The sequence below is a fragment of the Triticum urartu genome, chromosome 5 (genome assembly GCF_003073215.2).
Source record: "Triticum urartu cultivar G1812 chromosome 5, Tu2.1, whole genome shotgun sequence".
NCBI lineage: Eukaryota > Viridiplantae > Streptophyta > Magnoliopsida > Poales > Poaceae > Triticum > Triticum urartu.
Window position 1 is genome coordinate 367,418,017 of NC_053026.1, and position 20,997 is coordinate 367,439,013.

A 20,997-nucleotide genomic window follows, 5' to 3' on the forward strand; every position below is an offset into this window, starting at 1 on the left:
AACACATATGATTTATTGTGTTAGAGTGTAGTAGTAGTGCTGTATTGCATAGTTGTTAGATGTAACATGCGAGAACGTGTAGAGATGTAGTTTTGGAGGGCCTACAAAGAGAAAAACGTAATACGGTCACCGAACTTCAGAATAAGCTGATTACGGTCACTATATACGTTTTGCGGTGATTATACGGTCACTTGCTCACAGCTCAGCATCGGATTGCACTTTGTTGACCGGCCAAATAGTCTGCATGGCGCCATGTTGACTAGTTAAATTGACCACGTTCGTTGTGGGTCCCACCTGTCAGTTCGCATAGGCAAAAGGTCAGATAAACACAAATTTACGCAGGCGCGACAAGGCTCCAACCCGTGCGCAGGAATCACCTGGTTGTGTATGTGTCTGTTAGGGCCTGATGTGTGCGCATGCACGTGTAGGTTGAGCACTTGAGCGTGAGAGTGTGTGTTGGTCGTGTGGTGTACTGGTGTGTGCATGCATGCGTGCGTGTGTGCGTGTGAGTGTTGCGTGCGTGCAAGTGAGTGTTGCGTGCGTGTGTGGCTGCGTGTGTACGTGTGAGTGTTGCGTGCGTGCGTGGGTGCATGTGTTTGTGTGAGTGTTGCATGGATGCAGTTCATGTGCATGCGTGCGTGTGTGTATAATCACCACACCAGCTCATGTGTGTTAAAACAGACGGCTCGGCATACCAATACAAGGCCACCTTGTCCGCTGTGCCCGCGGTCATGACTTCGAACCACCGTCCAAATATTTTTTTGTCGTTTGTTTTCATTCTTACTAGCAAGATGCCCGTGCGTTGCATGTAACATCAAGATGCATTTGTATGACTTGTTTATCTTATGAGAGAAAATGATGAACGAGGGAGGGCCTTATTTGCAAATGTGGAGAGGTGTGTGGGTACCTTTTTGCAAAATTGCCATAGTTTCTTTCCTATCCGTCAGATATAAATCAGACGGCCTATATTGCAGGATGGCAGGCACACCATCATCACCAACTCTGTTTTTTATAAGAGTGTATTTTATGTATTTTATAAGAGTGTAGATGTAGAGTAGATACAAGTCGACAGTGGGCACGATGGTAGTGAGATAATGTGATGCAACACTAGAGATGCCACGTGGAGCGTTTAACTGGTCAACTAGTCATGTCATGAGCAAATACAGAGTTGTACGGTGAGCCCGTGACTGCATAATAACCACTAAACGTAAATGGTGACCGTAATGAGTGGATTCTGAAGTCCAATGTACGTATCGTGCTTTCTCTTCAAATACAATGATCGTCATTGCATATATCACGAGAGAAAGATGAAACATGGGTGAATTTTTTGGGGGCTTACTTTTAGAGGACCTGGAGATAGTTTTGTGTGCATACGTGAAAGGGGCGTACAGGGGGGTATGCGATGGAGAGAGATGCTCTTCGTTTCTCTTTATTATGACTAACTTTGTATATAGTATAAAAATATACAAATTCGCAGTGCGGAATAAATATCATTGTAGGCACCATGCAATGCAAATTAGCGTTCGTACTCCTCCATATAACTTTGTAATGTTGTATATATGTAGAAACTCTAAAATAATTTTTTGGCCACACTTTATTCAAAAGGAATGTTGTATGCGAAATAAACGTGAAGAGAGGGCTTTTTAGATTAATGGGGGTACGTGATGTAACATGTGTGAATGTGTAGTTGATGCATTTGGTGGGGCCTAGAGAGGTATGTGTGTGTATTACATATTCGAGAGAGGCATGGATAGAGGGGCCGACGGGGGAGGGGGGCGTGGGAGAGATAGCACGAGAAATGAGAGTGGTCTAGAGAGAGAGAGACGAATATGACGTCACGACAAGAGATTCCATTCCCTTGAGTGTGTATATGCAAGGGGGGAGGGAATAGAGGCACCAGGAGAATTTTTTGTGTGTGTGGTGTTTGTGTTGGTATGTGTGGGTGTGAGAAGATAATGAGACGTGGGGGCAGAGGGTGTGTCATCGCGTGAGGTCCGGTGGGTCGAGGTGAGGCCCTTCGTTCTGTTCCGTCCTGCGCCACATTGGTCGGCCCGTGACGCATTTAGGAAGACCCATGGATGACTAGTCGTACAAGACAAAGATAACAGAATTGTGAAGGACTCTGTGTCCACTGACAAAGCCGGCTAGGATTTGTAACCCTAGGTTCTTGGACTAAGGTAACCCCTTTATCTTTGATATTACTATTTATCCAACCTAACTTTAAGGGGCATCTTACAGAATGCTCTGCTAGAATCATACTCGTCGATTAGGAAGAGAGGTGTGAGACAATGCGTGAGAGACACGTAAAGATAATGTGCGTACATGAGACACGTAGACATGTCCATTTATATAGAAAGGGTCGATGAGGATTGTGCGTGTGTATGTTTGCGAGAGGAAGAGTGCTTGTGATAAAGGTTAGTGAAAATAGTTGTAAATGATTACGAGAGGGAGGGTTATATCTAGAGCATGTGTGCGAGAAAGACACCTCGAGAGAGAGTGTGTGAGCATGTGTGAGAGACCATCGATGGAGAGTGAAACTACACGTAAAAGACTGCTCTACACATTGATTAAAGATATAAATTGTATCCAAATATTAGGATGGGATCATGATATTTGCAATTCGCGTAAGGAACGGTCATTGATCCATTAGACATCTAGATTCTATCGAATTTGAGCATGTCTATGTTATTATTCGACACAATTGATCCACATAGTTAGTATTTTGAACTCCAGACAATGCATCGCTTTAGCAATCGAATATAAACGTGAGTATAGTTCATGTTGTGTGTGTAAAGCACATTATACATATGAAAGTTACACAATGGACATTATAAATAGCTACTACCTATGAACTAGCATACATTTGAATTCAACTTAAGGTGGTTTAAAAAAATTGAATTCAACATGAAGTCCATTCAATTATTTGAATTTGATATCATGGCATTTGTAAACCATACCTAAATTATGGGGGCACCAATCTTTGCTCTGATTTTGTACATAATAGCATATGTAGTCGTGTACAAAATAGATTCAAATTTAGCTCCTCCATTCCAAAATAATCATAGTTATAGGATTTTCAAGTGTCAAAAATTCAAAAAGAAGCGGATAATTTAATGAGGTTTTCAAACATACAAGGTCAAATATAACGTTGTATATTTAGGTCAATCCTCATAGTTCAAGAGTACTCTAAACGTGAATGCTTGTGTTTCAAAATTTCGAACGAAGCGCCAAAAGAGCCTCTACTCGCCCAAAACCGCGTGAGACCAATGTTTGGTAGTACAAGGAAATTACTTTTCTAATAATTCCAACCCGTGAAACCTATCGGCCCGACGTCCAAAGGTCTAAACCGGGGTAGGTTTGTAGCTTCATCTAGACGCCACGCAACCGCATCCGAAAAACATTCATACAGAATGGCCGCCTAAGCACACATGCGCGTGGCCGAAATCGCTCCCGCCCACTATTTGGGACACCTGGGATTACCATCCTACCCCCCGACCCGCAGTAGGTCCGAAATTTAAGAGGGGGGCAGAGTTTGTACTTTCCCCAAATTTCAAACAAGCGTGTCCCATCTTCTGTTCAAAAAAGCCAAAAACAAGCGCGTCCCTGAACGAAACATGGTTCCCCCCACCTGTCTGATTCCCCATTCGTACTCCGTGGGCGCCAAAACTACCTCTCCACCAGCCGCGAAACCCCGGCGTCCTCCGTCCGCCACCCCATCCCACCCATCAACCGTCGCCCTCCTCCATCACGCCGGAGCCGATACCCCGACGTCGTCGTCCACCGCAACCTCAACCGCAACGCCCTCCACGGCTAGTAGTTGAAGCCGAGGCCGAGCCGTCCGTACCCGAGCCAGTTCAACCACGCCGTCCTGCGCCTCACCGCTGCCGCTCCAACTTTGCCACCCTCCACCGCACCGGAGCTGTTCCTGCTACGCCCTCCTTCACCGCCTCGGATCTGCTTCCCCTCCGCCGACATACGGCCACGGCAACACAGTCAACAATTTGGCCATGGGTTTGTCCAAGCCTGCACCCTCTAGAACATCGGTTTCCCCGGTAAAAAGAAGAAAATCGGCGCGACTTGTGGAGGTGACCACACCGGCAACCGAAAAAGGTACTCCTCTTCCCTTATTCGTGCAAATCTTACGTCTCTACTTGCACGGTATTCATCCCATAGAAGACACTAGTTGACCACTTCTTCTTGATACTAGATGTTCCTAGTAACTCGCGATGCACAAGGTTTCTCCTCATATACTATTTCACCTTAGCTAGAGGTCCGTCGCCCCCCTGAATTTCAATTTCTGGCCACTTGATTCCCAATTAATGGAAGCATTCCCCAGCGTAATAGGCGCTAGTACGCCTATTACACCGGGGAAGCAGCGCCTTGGTGTTTATCTTAGGGGCGTGTGCGGCCTATAGCTACTGGCGCCCGATCTGGAGGTCGGCCGGGATTAAAGGGATGGCCTGGGGGCGCTGCCAAGCACGGCGGTGGTGTGAGTTCGATGGGAGGGCGGGGCGGCGGAGGCAGGGGTCTGGGCTGGTGGTCGCTGGCGGTTCGAGAAAGATCGTCAACAATGACTGGCGGGAGGTAGACGAAGGCCATCTACCCGTTCCTTATAGATCGGATGGTTCATTAAAAAAATCGACTGACCTATTTATTTCCAGTCGACTGTTATCTTAGATATGACCACATGTGGTGGTCTGCTGGAGGAGTACCTGCATTTCCTGTGCTCATATATTACAAAATCATACAGAGTAGAATCTAATTTTGTTTGCCATGTAATGTTGTAGAGCTATCATATGTCTCCTGTCATTTATTTTTCAGCCACCTGCTATCTGCTATTTTTACAGTGCACTAGTTCTGCACACACTTCACCCTTACTCTCACTGTTGTGTTTTTATGCAAGGGTATTTCAGACTCTGCTGCCATGACAGAAGCCAAAAAGAAAAGAGAGAAGTCGCTCCAGTTTGGTGTGCGGCTAGGCAAGACACGTTTGAACGCTTTAAAGGGTGTAGTGTCAGCAGATGGAGACGGGGAACATAGCTCTGGAGTTGATGACCTCGCTCGCAATGAACCACCATCCCAGGTGCTTGCTTTAACTTCACGGTGTCATATGTGGTTGCATGTTCCATATGTTGTCTAGCTTGTATTCGAAAGGACGAAGTCCGTAAGATAAGGAAAGATATTTTTTTACATGAACCACCATCCCGTGAGCACCAGAAGACAAATAGCTAGTCAGGGCACTGGCCGAGCCAGTGACAAGCCCAGCAAAGATAGACATCACCTGGAAGCCAACTAAAAAGCTGCGATGGTGGTGAAGCAGCCCGCCTCCCACCAGGCTCTCAAGTCCTAGATGATCATGCTCACCACTCCAGCCGGATGTCTAGCTTGTATTGCTTCCAATTTGGTTAAATTGCATCTGCTTTGTTACACATTATACCTTCGAATATGACATTCCTTTCTGTTTTTGGTACATACTAGTACATCTGTGTATTAACCATGTTCTTACATCAAACTAATGTTCTTGTGTATCCCTCATCAATCACTTATGACAAGGCAGGCAGGCAAGGGGACTACTCCTCATTTAAAGAATGCAGCGTCAGCCTCCCGACATGATTCTCAAGAAACATAAATGCTAGATGAAGATAGTGAACGTAGCTCTGTAGTTGATTACAACATTTCCCCTACACTAGCATCGCAGGTGCTTGCTCTAACTTGGCAGCGTGATATGTGGTTGCATGTTGCATATGGTGTCTAGATTGTAATTCTTCCAATCTGGTTATACTGCATATGCTAGTCTGCTTAGCTTATACATTATACCTGTTAATGTGACATGCCTTCCTGTATTTAGTACATAGTACATCTGTCTATTAAGCATGTCCTTACATAAAACTATTGTTTTTTTGTATCCCGCATCAATCAACATGACGAGACACCTTTAGTATATGCAGTGCGATGTTAGTTGCATCTTTCATATGATTTATAGCATGCGCTGCTTCTAATTTGTTGAAATTCCATTTATGATGGGACGCTTTTAACTTGGCAGAGTCATATTGGTTGCATCTTTCATGTGGTGTCTAGCTTGCATTGCTTCTTATTTGCTGGAATGGTTTCTGCTTAGTTTACATAAACAGTTGTGAACATGCCATGCCATCCTGTTTTTCGTACATATTCCATCCTGGTATCATGTGTTTGCCTTACATCAAAGTAGTGATTGTCAGTATCATGCATGAATGAGTTATGAAGAGAGAATTTTATTTCTTTTTCTTGTCGGTTTTACTTGACAATTCAAAATCAATAAAGCGGAAGGAAGTTAGCAGGCAGCGGATAAAGGTGCTCCTTCCGAACGGAGGGCCTCTATAGTTTCTACTCCTCCACACCCCCAAGATGATTTCCAAGACAACACATGCATAGACACTCAACAAACCTGTGTTTATGATGAGCACATCTCCCCTAGTGCAGCATCACCGGTGCTCCCTCTAACTTGGCACTGTTATATGTGGTTGCATGTTATGTGTGATGTCTAGCTTGTATTGCTTCTAATTTTGTTGAATTCCATCTGCTTACTTTACACATTATACTTGAATAAGACACGTGTCCTGTTTCTAGAACATACAATATCTGTCTATCACACCATGTTCTTACATCAAATTACTACTATTGTGTAACCTGCAACAATCACTTATCATAAGACACGTTTGACTTCGGAGTGTGATATAGGTTACATCTCACATTCTTTTCTAGCTTGTATTACTAATTTGTTGAAATGGCACTTATGATGAGACAGTTTTAACTTGGTAGAGTGATATTCGTTGCATCTTTCATATGGTGTCTAGCTTTCATTGCTTCTAATTTGTTGAAATGCCTTCTCCTTAGTTTACACATCATAAGCTGTGAATATGCAATGCTGTGAATATGCAATGGCACTAATGACGAGAGACCTCTAACATGGTAGTGTGATGTTGTTTGCATCTTGCATATGATTTATTTCTTGTACTACTTCACATTTGTTTAAATGCCATTTATGATGAGACACTGTTAACTTGGCAGAGCGATATTTGTAGCATATTTCATATGGTGTCTATCTTCCATTGCATTGCTTCTAATTTGGTGAAATGTCTTCTTCTTAGTTTACACATCATAGTTCTAGTTATCTCTTCCGTCCTGTTTTTCATACATATTACATCCTCCTATCGTGTGGTTGTCTAACATCAAAGTTCAGTTCGTCTGCATCACGCATCAATTTGTTCTGAAGAACTAAATTGTTATTCATTTTTCTTGTCGGCTTGACTTAACATGGCACAGAGAAAGAGGAAGAAACACAGAATGTCAGGGAATGAGAAGCGGATGAATCCTGCAGATTCTGCTGGTATGGATGGTGCAATAGAAGGTCAAAGTCCAGTAGAAAATTCTACAAACACGGCATCCCATGCTACACGAGTTGCAAAAAAAGACAAACAGAAACAAATAGCTGCCACCAAACAAGCAGAGACAGCCCTAGTTCTTGCAACACCTACCACAGTACTACCAGATGCACGACGTACTCGTGCGTCAACTGAGCTAGCAGCATGTTTCCAAGCTCCCTTGCCACCTGACACTACTTTCCAAGCACTCTTGACACAAGACGAGTTGGCAATATCAGATGAACCTTGTGAGCTTCAACAGCAAGAAGGTAGTTGCTGGAGTCAAGTTATAGTTGCATGCTTCTTTATATGTAGTCTCACAGTTTGATGTACACTAACACTTCCTATGTTTGTTATTGGACTAGCACCTAGGCGCAAGAGGAAACAAACATCAGGGATAATGTTTGATAGGTTAACTAAATCTAGAGGAGGAAGAATGTAGATCCGTTTTGAGGCAGGTTTAAAAAGGCCACGTGATGCTACAGAGTCAGCGGTTGCTGTTAGGTGTCATGTACGTATCCTCCCAACATGGATTCAGTACAAGAATGGTAAAGACGAAACCCAGTTCAACATCTTCCTCGACCATTTATCTGTAAGTATGGTTATGTATGGAAACTAGTAATATCGTCTTGCTCTGTCCAATACTTTCTAGGTTGTTGATAATGAGACTCCCATAATTTTCAATAGATGAGGTTCAAGTTGGATAGCCAAGATGATGCAACCAGACAAGCTTGCACCCATGTTTTCAAGTCTGCTGTGCGACAGTATCGGTATAACTTGAGGAAAACTCACTTTGAAGGCAAGGCTAACAGTGAACTTGCCCAAACATCTCTAGTGGAAAATATATCTGATGAAGACTGGAGAGGCCTCGTTAAACACTGGTCTGATCCAAAGTATCAGGTACATTATATATATGTCATCAGATCACATGTTGAAGTCCTATTTACACATGTGCCACACAAATCTATCTTCTTGTAGGTGAACTATTCAAAGAATAAGGCCAACCGTACGAAAGTGAAATTCCAACAGACGACAAGATCTCGTAGCTATATTGCACGCTGCGAGGCTCTTGTAATTAGCTGCTTTTTCACTCTTTTCGCTGTACCATATTATCAGATCTATATTGACTTGTTCCAAATGCAGAGGAAAGCCCGCAAGGACCAAAAAGTACCTGAACCAAATGCTGTGGAAATCTTCAAGGACTGTCACACCAGCAAGAAGAAGGGCATGACTACACCAGTCAAAGCCGCTATTGTAAGTCCTTAATCCTCATGCCTTTTAACTACTACTTACTCTGACTTGTGCCTTGAACTGCATGGTTTGCAGCCAATGTCTATTACTCTTTTCAATTTTATACACAATTGTCTTAGCGTATCATTGCACCTTACAAGGTTTAAAAGAGAGGAGTGATGTTCCTTTGATCTTGACCCGTAATCTAGTTCCGTGCTGGACTTGCCCACACAACATTACAATTGCGTGTTTGTCTGTTCTCAGTTGTTTTGTGATATGAATGACGTCATACTATGCTTACTGTATTATAAACTTTGTCTCTTTATCCTTAGCCCTCAATACAATGTGAAGAAATAGACAATACATTAGTGATGGTACATGGTCATATGTTTGGAACCTGGTTTTATTATGTACTTTGCAATAAAATACAACTAATATTTTACATGGGTTCACCAGAATAAGTTCTGTATATAGACCAAAGCTATTTTGTTTGGTTTTGCTGCCTCCTTAATATCTTCTGTTCTGGTACTACTAATGTAAAACCTCAACTTTTCAGCGAGCTATGGAAAAAATGGTGGAACCGCCACTTTCTGAAGGTGGCGAGGCAACTATAACCGCAATGTCAGCTCTTGCTGCAGTGGGTCAGTACCTGTCCACTAACAGTGCCAAAAGCATGTTCCTGCGTAATACTGGGTTGGTTGTTAAGGCAATATCATCCAAACTACCTCATGATCAAGATATGCAAGCTCAAAGCAATGTTGTATCTGCGCTCCAGACACAAGTCCATTCCCTAACAGAGACCCTTTGTGAAACAAGGAGAAACATTGCTCAATGTCGTCAAGATATGCATGGTTTTGAAACCAGACTATCAGACATTTGCTATGTTGTTCAGGAGCCTAGGGGAAATGAAGGCGAGGGTTACGGTGCTCCATCAGACAATACAACATGAAAATGTAACAGTCAGGTCAAATGAACTGAGCTTCTGAACTTCTGGTGATGCATTTATCTGCTAGACTGTTAAGTTTTATGCCAACCTTCCTTTTGTTATATAGTTGTAATTTGTTTTGGTGCGATACAAAATTTATTCTTAACGTGCAGCCATCGCCTGAAGAAAACAGCAAGCCATTTTTGTATAGTGCAGGGTGTTCCCTATATTTGCACTGGTGGCGATCTTTGATGCCGAGTGGATGTAATCTATGCAATCGCCTTAATAGCCCAACGTTAGTTTCGGCCTTATTTATTTCCTAGTCTTCTTTTTCCCTGGTTTGCTAGTGGCCGCAACTACCATGGGCCATATACGGGCCGTAGGATCCATGGGTCTCCTACGGGCCGTCGATAAATGGGCCTGTAATCGATGGGCCTCGGGCCGTCAGATAAATGGGTCTACATGGGCCATAATCGGGCGTAATTGGTGTCGGCCCAACACGGTAACAGGCCGTTAACAGGCCGTAGGACAGCAAAGGCTTAATTCTGTCACAGGCATAACGAGTCGTTAATGGGCCAGAATATAGGACGGGCCAGAAACGGCGCAACGGGTTAACAGGCCAGAAATGGGCCGACTCTTGCCATGGGCCGAATTTGGCCCATTAGGGTAATAGGCCAGTAACGGGCCGACTCTTGCCATGGGCCGAATTTGGCCCATTAGTGGAACAGGCCAGTAACGGGCCGACTCTTGCCATGGGCCGAATTTGGCCCATTAGGGGAACATGCCAGTAACAGGACAGAAGTAATCAAGGGCTGAAAAGGAGCCCAAGAACATATGGGCCGTCAATAGGCTGAAAGCTAACACAGGCTGGAAACGGCCCATGTAAATCACGGGCCGTTAACGGGTATAAAGAAAATTACTATTCATTATGGGCTAGAGTCACCGTGGGCTTGTAATGGGCCAAAAGATACGAAGGCCTCATATGGGCCGAAAGACGTCGTGGGCCATACATGGGCCGAAAGTGAAATGGGCTGGTATTATATTGGACGGCCCACATGGCGTTGTTGGGCCGATTTCCTTTAGGGCCTAACGGGCCCTGAGTTAACGAGCCATAAAATGGGCTATTTGCGAAGAGACCATTAACATGCTTTTCATGGGCCAGCCCGTTAACTTTTGACCAAGTCAAATGGGCGGCTTTGTAAGCTAAATGGGCCACTGTTGGGCCGTGCCACGTGTTGACATATTATAGGCGCCTATCTGATCCACTGACGAGCTAACACGTGTTTCCTCTAGCCAATGATGATTTTACACGTGGAAAATCCCCATTGGTCGGGGCTGTTAACGGGTTATCAGATCCAAAACCCGACCCGATAGCTTAACGGCGTTCCGTTATGGTGGATGCCACGTGTCAGTCACCCTTGACGAAAGCACTTCTGTGACGCGCGATTTATCGTCATGGAAGTGGACACTTCCGTGATGATAATTTTGGTAATGTCATGGAACACTTCTACGACATCACATGTATGACTATCTTGATTCTGTCATAAATTTGTCATGGATGTACATGCATGACAAAAAAAGCGACCTACTCTGACAAACACGTATCATCACGGAAGTGTATTTTTTTGTAGTGTATGCTATTTATATGAGTAAACTTGAGACCTATGCGTTATTGCAAATGTGGTTAGTTATAATCTTTGCTGAAAACTTGAATGCTGGCTTTACATATTTACAACAACAAGAGCAAACACAGTTTGTAAAAGTTTTTCTTTATCACTTTCAGTTTGTCAACTGAATTGCTTGAGGACAAGCAAAGGTTTAAGCTTGGGGGAGTTGATACGTCTCCAACGTATCTACTTTTCCAAACACTTTTGCCCTTGTTTTGGACTCTAACTTGCATGATTTGAATGGAACTAACCCGGACCGACGATGTTTTCAGCAGAATTACCATGGTGTTATTTATGTGCAGGAGCAAACGTTCTCGGAATGAACTAAAACTTCACGGAGTCACTTTTCAGAAAATAAGAAAAATACCTGCCAAAGATGAAGGCCAGGGGGCCCCACCGTCTTGCCATGAGGGTGGGGGGCGTGCCTGCCCCCCTAGGGCGCGCCCCCCCTACCTCGTGGGCCCCCTGTTGCCTCTCCGACTCCAACTCCACCTCCATATATTGAGTTTCGATGATAAAAAATCAGAGAGAAGAAATCATCGCGTTTTACGATACGGAGCCGCCGCCAAGCCCTAAAACCTCTCGGGAGGGCTGACCTGGAGTCCGTTCGGGGCTCCGGAGAGGGGAATCTGTCGCCATCGTCATCATCAACCATCCTCCATCACCAATTTCATGATGCTCACCGCCGTGCATGAGTAATTCCATCGTAGGCTTGCTGGACGGTGATGGGTTGGATGAGATCTATCATGTAATCGAGTTAGTTTTGTTAGGCTTTGATCCCTAGTGTCCACTATGTTCTGAGATTGATGTTGCTATGACTTTGCTATGCTTAATGCTTGTCAATAGGGCCCGAGTGCCATGATTTCAGATCTGAACCTATTATGTTTTCATCAATATATGAGTGTTCTTGATCCTATCTTGCAAGTCTATAGTCACCTATTATGTGTTATGATCCGTTACCCCCGAAGTGACAATAATCGGGATACTTACCAGTGATGACCGTAGTTTGAGGAGTTCATGTATTCACTATGTGTTAATGCTTTGTTCCGGTTCTCTATTAAAAGGAGGCCTTAATATCCCTTAGTTTCCGTAAGGACCCCGCTGCCACGGGAGGGTAGGACAAAAGATGTCATGCAAGTTCTTTTCCATAAGCATGTATGACTATATTCGGAATACATGCCTACATTATATCAATGAACTGGAGCTAGTTCTGTGTCACCCTAGGTTATGACTGTTACATGATGAACCGCATCCGGCATAATTCTCCATCACTGATCCATTGCCTACGAGCTTTCCATATATTGTTCTTCACTTATTTACTTTTCAGTTGCTATTGCTATCATCACTACAAAATACCAAAAACATTACTTTTACTACTGTTACCTTTTGCTACCGTTATCACCACTATCATATTACTTTGCTACTAAACACTTTGCTGCAGATATTAAGTTTCCAGGTGTGGTTGAATTGACAACTCAGCTGCTAATACTTGAGAATATTCTTTGGCTCCCCTTGTGTCGAATCAATAAATTTGGGTTGAATACTCTACCCTCGAAAACTGTTGCGATCCCCTATACTTGTGGGTTATCAGTACGCCATGCAGATGTTGGTCCAGTGTAATGCCCCGAGACCGATGTGCCAGGTGTCGTCTAGTTATTTGCTGTTGTTGCATTGTCATTGTTTGCGTGTCATGCATTGCATATCATGTCATCATGCGCATTGCATTTGCATACATGTTCGTCTCATGCATCCGAGCATTTTCCCCGTTGTCCGTTTTGGAATCCGGCGCTCCTATGTCATCCGGCGTCTCCTTTTACCTCTTTTCATGTGCGGGTGTTAAATGTTTTCGGATTGGACCGAGACTTGTCATGCGGCCTTGGTTTACTATCGGTAGACCGCCTGTCAAGTTTCGTGCCATTTGGACTTCGTTTGATACTCCAACGGTTAACCGAGGGACCGAAAAGGCCTCGTTTGTGTTGCAGCCCAACACCCCTCCAAAGTGGCCCAAAACCCACCTAAGACCTCTCCATCATCTCGGTCGTTCGATCACGATCATGTGGCCGAAAACCGCACATCAATTGGACACTCTAAGCTCCCTCTACCTATAAATATGTGATCCCCTCCCCAAAAAATCGCGGATAAAACCCTAACTTCGTCCTCCTCCCGAAGCCGGACATGTCCGACCGTCGCTGGACGCGTCCGCCGCCGCCTCCGACGAATCACAGCGCGACACCTCGCCTCCCGCCACCCTCTCTCTCCTCAGCCCCGCCGCCGGCCCGCGCGGCCTGGATCGGGCCCGCGGGGCCCGTCTCGCCAGCGCCGCAAGTCCCCGCCGCCCAGCTCCCTCCCGCTCTGCCGCGCAGCTCCGCCGCCGCCGTGCATCACCGGCGCTCCGCCGCCTTTTGCTTTCCGCCGCTGCTAGCTGCTCCTCCGCCCGAATCTGAGCGGCGCCGCCGCCTTGGTTCGCCGGGTACGCCCCCGGTGCTACTCCGACGAACCTCTCCTCTCTGTCCTCCTCTTCCCGGCTGGCCACCGCGATGTCAACTCCGGCCGCGTCCCTGTCTCCAGCGAACAGGAAGGCCGACGAACCTCGGTTCACATGCCCAGATCCAGATCCGGCCAAAGGAGGTTGACCTAATATTTTCCTCCAAGTCATTTTATCCCAGTAATTTTTATGCATTTTCATCGCATCATAACTCCCTCATCGTAGCTCCGATTCGTGCGTGTAGCATATCAAAATGTTTATCTCGACGAGTACATCATTTCATCCCATTGCATCATTTTCATTTGAGCTCATCTTGATGCCCAAAATGGTGTTGGAAGAGGGCTACGTGATGAATTTGTCACATCTGTTTCAGCAAATGGCATTTTGTCATTTTTGCCATGATTAATGTGTGCATGCTATGACCCTGAGCTCTGTATGTGTTTTGTAATATGCCATACCATCTTTATAAGGGTGTATGCCATGTTTTTTTGTGATCTATGTGGTGACTAGCACAAGCATGCAAAGTAGCGTAATCGGTAATGCTGATTTCAGGGACTTAGAATTTCTCTAAGTCCTTGTCCTGTTTTTATTGTTATGCCATATGTTCATGTTGTTTCCTAGTGATCCGTGCCTCTTTTGAGGATGATCAGTAAGGATGTTTTGTTAATATTGTGGTGCTCTATCCATCCATGTCTTTGTTTGCAATTATGGAGCACCCTAGCTTGAGTCAATCGAGCTCTACTTTTGCTATAAAATGTTCCTGGCAGATTGTTAACTTGTTTAGTGATTTTGCCGAGGTTGTTGCTATTGATCTGTGCATGCTATGTTGTTGTTCTTACCATGTCTAGCTTCTACGCCATGTCTTCTTGATGGGTGTATGCTTAGTTTGTCATGCCATGCTTTGTAGTGAGTGCATCGAGCTCGTAAACATGCCTACTCGTTAATTGATTTGCATGCTCCAGTTTTTCACTAAGTCTGAATCTGTTTATGTTTTTGCCATGTTCACATGCTTGCAATTGTATTCTCTAATTGTATTTTCTGATCCCTTTTGGCTCAAGGTCACTAAGGGACTTTTGTTAAGTGCTTTGAGTAGCTTCATGCCATGCCTTTTGCCATGATAGTTCCTGTAGCATGTAGTTTTCATGCTCTAAAGTGTGCTCCTGATGATAAATTCCAGACTTGTGTTAATTTCACTAAGTCTGAAACCTGTTATCATTTGCTCTTTTGCCATGCTTGTTTGAACCTGTTAATGAGTGAATTAGCCGTAGCTCAGTGTTCATCTTTTGTCAAGCATCATGAGTGGATCCCTGCCATGTATTTTGTTGCCATGTTTGAGTGCTGTAGCATATTTATCTTGATGCATTTAGATGGCTACTTGCTGTTTATCGCAGACCGGTGCCATATTTGTTTTGCTTGCCATTTCCAAACCGTGCATCCGATTTCCGGTGATCTTTATATAATTTCAACCGAAATCACCTCATCTTTCCAGTGGCACTCTTGGATTTCCAAGTTGAGGCCAGGTTCAATCATTCCTGTCCAAATCATGCATATGCACGCATACCGCATCCCGCATATCATACCATGTTCATGTGTTGGTTGTTTACTATGTTGTGTGCTTCTTTCCGGTGTTGCTTCTTCGGGTTGGTTCGTAATGTCGTTTGTGAGGACCCATTCGTCTACGTCCGTTTGTCTTCTTCATGGACTCGTTCTTCTTCCTTGCAAGATCTCAGGCAAGATGACCATACCCTCGAAATCACTTCTATATTTGCTTGCTAGATGCTCGCTCTTTTGCTATGCCTATGCTGCGATACCTACCACTTGCTTATCATGCCTCCCATATTGTTAAGCCAAGCCTCTAACCCACCTTGTCCTAGCAAACCGTTGTTTGGCTATGTTATCGCTTTGCTCAGCCCCTCTTATAGCGTTGTTAGTTGCAGGTGAAGATTGGAGTTTGTTCCTTGTTGGAACATGGATATTTTTGTTGGGATATCACAATATCTCTTATTATATTAATGCATCTATATACTTGGTAAAGGGTGGAAGGCTCGGCCTTATGCCTGGTGTTTTGTTCCACTCTTGCCGCCCTAGTTTCCGTCATATCGGTGTTATGTTCCTGGATTTTGCGTTCCTTACGCGGTTGGGTTATAATGGGAACCCCTTGACAGTTCGCCTTGAATAAAACTCCTCCAGCAAGGCCCAACCTTGGTTTTACCATTCGCCACCTAGCCTTTTCTTTCCCTTGGGTCGGCCAGCCCAAGGGTCATCTTTATTTTAACCCCCGGGCCAGTGCTTCTGAGTGTTGGTCCAACCCAGAGCACCGTGCGGGGCCGTCCCTTGGCAACTTGGGTTACGTTGGCTCCCGTACGCTTAGCTTATCCGGTGTGCCCTGAGAACGAGATATGTGCAGCTCCTATCGGGATTTGTCGGCACAGCGGGTGGTCTTGCTGGACTTGTTTTACCATTGTCGAGGATGTCTTGTAACCGGATGCCGAGCCTGATCGGATTGTCTTGGGAGAAGGAATATCCTTCGTTGACCGTGAGAGCTTGTGATGGGCTAAGTTGGGACACCCCTGCAGGGATTTGAACTTTCGAAAGCCGTGCCCGCGGTTATGGGCAGATGGGAATTTGTTAATGTCCGGTTGTAGAAAACCTGAAGTTGACCTTAATTAAAATACATCAACCGCGTGTGTAACCGTGATGGTCTCTTCTCGGCGGAGTCCGGGAAGTGAACACGGTGTTGGAGTTATGCTTGACGTAGGTTGTTCTAGGATCACTTCTTGATCATAGTTTCTCAGTGCTTTGCCTTCTCTTCTCGCTCTCATTTGCGTATGTTAGCCACCATATATGCTAGTCGCTTGCTGCAGCTCCACCTCATACCTTTTACCCTTACCTATAAGCTTAAATAGTCTTGATCGCGAGGGTGTGAGATTGCTGAGTCCCCGTGACTCACAGATACTTCCAAAACCAGTTTGCAGGTGCCGATGTTACCGAGCAGGTGACGCAACCAAGCTCAAGGAGGAGCTCGATGAAGATCTTGTCCTTTGTGTTGTTTCGTTCTAGTTGATCAGTAGTGGAGCCCAGTCGGGACGATCGGGGATCTGTGTAGCTTTTGGGGTAGTCTTCTTTTATTTTGGTTCCGTAGTCGGACCTTGATTGTATCTGGATGATGTAATGCTTTATTCATGTAATTGTGTGAAGTGGCGATTGTAAGCCAACTATGTATCTCTTTCCCTTATGTATTACATGGGTTGTGTGAAGATTACCTCACTTGCGACATTGCTTTCAATGCGGTTATGCCTCTAAGTCGTGCTTCGACACGTGGGAGATATAGCCGCATCGAGGGCAGCCGCATCGAGGGCGTTACACCCATAAGTGACCTCGCCGGTGTTGGAGTCTCCTGGATCGGGATCGCCTGCTCCTACTCCATCTCCGGTTCCGCCACAACCTGTGGTTGCTCCTCAACATGTGCACACACGTAGCCAGAGTGGTGTTTTTCAACCAAAGCAACGAACAGATGGTACCGTTGCATGGCTAGCTGCCTGTATGGTGCACAAAATTTCTGATCCGACGTCTGAGCCGACACATTTTCAGACAGCAATGGGAATACCTCACTAGAGAGCTGCCATGGAACAAGAATCTTTTGCACTGCAGCAAAATAAGACTTGGACACTTGTGCCTCCTATCTCAGGAGTAAATGTGATTGACTCTAAATGGGTTTTTAAGGTCAAGAAGCATGCTGATGGATCGGTTGAACGCTATAAGGCTCGTCTGGTTGCCAGAGGTTTTAAGCAACGCTATGGTCTTGATTATGAAGACACTTTCAGTCCTGTTATCAAGCCTACCACCATACGTCTTCTTCTTTCATTGGCAGTTACTCGTGGTTGGTCTCTTCGTCAGTTGGATGTTCAGAATGCATTTCTTCATGGTGTATTAGAGGAAGAGGTTTACATGCGGCAACCCCCTGGGTTTATTGATATTGATAGGCCTCATCATCTTTGTCGGTTGGTCAAGGCAATTTATGGTCTCAAACAGGCTCCCCGTGCCTGGCATGCTCGTCTTGGATCTGCTCTTCGGTCACATGGTTTTGTTCCATCTACTGCAGACACGTCTTTGTTTCTTCTCCAGTGCCCTAAGGTCACTATGTATCTATTGGTTTATGTCGATGATATTATTCTCATCGGTTCTTCGTCTGTTGCTGCCGACCGACTGATAGTAAATCTTCGACATGACTTTGCTGTGAAGGATCTTGGTCCGCTTCACTATTTTTTGGGTCTGGAGGTTACACATACTGCTGATGGTCTCTCTCTCTCTCACTCAGAAAAATATTCCCTGGATCTCCTTCGACGTGCTGGGATGTTAAAGTGTAAGCCTGTCTCTACACCCATGTCTGTGACTGAAAAGCTTTCTGCTGATGCTGGTGTGCTCCTTGGTGCCGATGACGCTGCTGAGTATCGCAGTATTGTTGGTGGATTGCAATACCTCACCATCACTCGACCAAGTATTTCCTTTGCAGTTAACCTTGTCTGCCAATATCTTCATTCACCTCGTGATACCCACTGGTCTGCAGTTAAACGCATACTGCGTTATGTTCGTCTTACTGCATCATTTGGTCTTCATCTTCGGCCTGCATCTTCTATGCTATTGTCTGCTTTCTCTGATGCAGACTGGGCAGGAAGCCCTGATGATAGGCGATCCACGGGGGGATATGCTGTGTTTTTTGGTTCGAATTTGATCGCCTGGAATGCTCAGAAGCAACACACTGTCTCTCGGAGTAGTACATAAGCTGAGTACAAGGCTGTAGCTAATGCTACTGCCGAACTTATTTGGGTACAATCCTTGCTACGAGAGTTGGGTGTTCCTCAAAACATGCATCCGGTTCTCTGGTGTGACAATATTGGAGCCACATATCTCTCATCTAATCCTGTCTTCCATGCACGGACGAAGCATATTGAAGTTGATTTCCATTTTATGAGGGAGCGTGTTGCATAGAAGTTATTACAAATCAAGTTCATCTTTTCTAAGGATCAACTTGCTGACGTCTTTACCAAGCCACTGCCACTTCCCTTGTTTGAAGTCTGTCGGTGCAATCTCAACCTTCTTGACACCGGTTAAGATTGAGGGAGGGTGTTAGATTCCGTATTGTATACAACTAGGATTAGACTTTCCTTACATATCCTGTAATTGTAACAGCCCCTTGATATATATAAACAGACTGGCCGCACCCTCATGTGCGTGCGATTCCTCAACCCCTCAAACCTGAATGTATTACACTGCCGAAGCACCGCCACCTCCAGGATTCCCTCTGCCTCACTCCTCGCTGCCCACGCAACCAAGGAGAAGCAGCACCGCCACCGCAACGTTGCTCGTCGCAGAGCCGACCGCACGGACCGCCACCCGGCGTCCAACAATTGTGTTAGATACATCTATGTCTAAACTCGCAAAAAAAGATACATCTATGTCTAGACAAATCGTCAAGTAATTTAAGACCGAGACTGTATTAGTTAAATCAGCGACACTTATTTTGGGACAGAGAAGTAGGATCTGGAACCACATTCAGTTCACATGGATGGTATTATATTCAACTCGAGTGCCACCTTTTTTTTGATTTCGAGGGAATCTGGAGGGATTTCTCCCTACTGTGTTTTTATAATTTTTGGTAAAAGAGCACCTTTTTTTTTGAGCCGAAGAACACCTTTTGTTCTGCCCAACTCGCCAACCCAAGCGCTTGGGAGTTTCGTGCTTTGAGTGACGAGAGAATGTGATGCTGCCTTCGTATTATTATCTTGCATTAATCTTTGATTTTGGCATCCATATATAGCGACGGGACCAGAGAGAGGGAGAGAGCAATTACCATCATCATATACTGTACGTACATACGGGGAGGACATATAGATGGGGAACACATCTGGCAGGCTCTCTTGCATTGGCGTGTCCTGCGATTTTCGGCTCAGCTGCTGCGGCAAGAAGCTTCCTCGCCGTTCTCGGGTGCCGGAGCCGGCGCCGGCGCCGGTTGGCAGCTATCCACCGCCGCCACCGCCGCCGCCTGCTCCTGTCCCTCCTTCTCACGCTGCTCCATGTCCAGGGTATGCCAACGTACAGGACCAGGGCAAGTAGCCACAGGAAGATGCGCAGATCGCGTCGCGGTGTTGTTTGTGTGGCATACGCTTTTCCGGTGTGAAGTTGTTTCTCTTGCTTGTTTGTAATGTACTCGGATCAGTTCATCAGGTAATGCCCGTACAGTTGATAAATAATTGCAAGTGTCATCGGCAATGGATTTTTTACTCTATACCTGGAGAGTAGCACGCCTGATATATCTAAATATGATTATATATATTTGGCTCGTGTGTGTGTGTGTGTTTTGCCGTGTCAGATAATCTTGTTCTAGAATTCTATGCAGGCGGTCATCTGTATGATAGGGTACGTATTTTGTATTGAAATTGATACACACATAAGTTGGAAAATCAACACGCCCCGCGTCGCCCTCCCGCTAGGGCGGCTCGGGTGGAAACCCTAGCCCCCACCGCCGGGCACGTCCATCCTCCCCTTCCCCTCTGCTGCCGCTAGAGGAGGTCGCTGGGCGAAGCCCCAGGCGGCTGATGGCGGCGGCGGAGGCTCTCTTCTCTTCCCTCCCGCACCAGATCGGTGAGGCGGGTCACCCATGGCGTCGGGGCGCTTTTCCCCCGATCTGCGTCACGACGGCACGGCATCTTAGGCGACGACGCAAGGCGGCGGCGTGGTGCTGGACTCCGAAGAAGATCTGGTGGCGCCAGCCGTTCGATGGGCTAGCGGGGTCTTGGCGGCCTTAGTCGCGGTGGCCGGCGGCCTGGCCTATCGGCGGCGGCTGGATCCCGGGGCGGCGGCCCTGGAAGGTGGCGGCGGGTGAAGCTCGGGCTTCCCGCGGCGGCATGGCGTGGTGTTGTCCCTATCCAAGGCGGATCTGCATCGCCGAACTCGTGGTTTTGTCGCGGATTGGTTCAGATAAGAGACGACGATGAGCGTGCGGGATCCATCTTGGTGGCTCTCGCGGTTTGGCGAGGTGGGGTGGGAGCCCTCCTCCCAGGATCCAGTGGTGGCGCATTCAGGCAGTGGCCGGTACGCCAGGGCTCCTACGGTGGTACTGCTGTCGCGGTTGGTCGCCGGATCTATGCGGCTAGAACTGGGGCTTTGAAGGCGGTCGAGACAGTGCACGGGTTGTCGGGTGGATTTCTTGGGACGGATCCGGGTGAAAACTTGGTCTTCGGTCATTGGCCGGAGCCGGTGATGACGATGCCCTTACCATCGTTTCCTTCA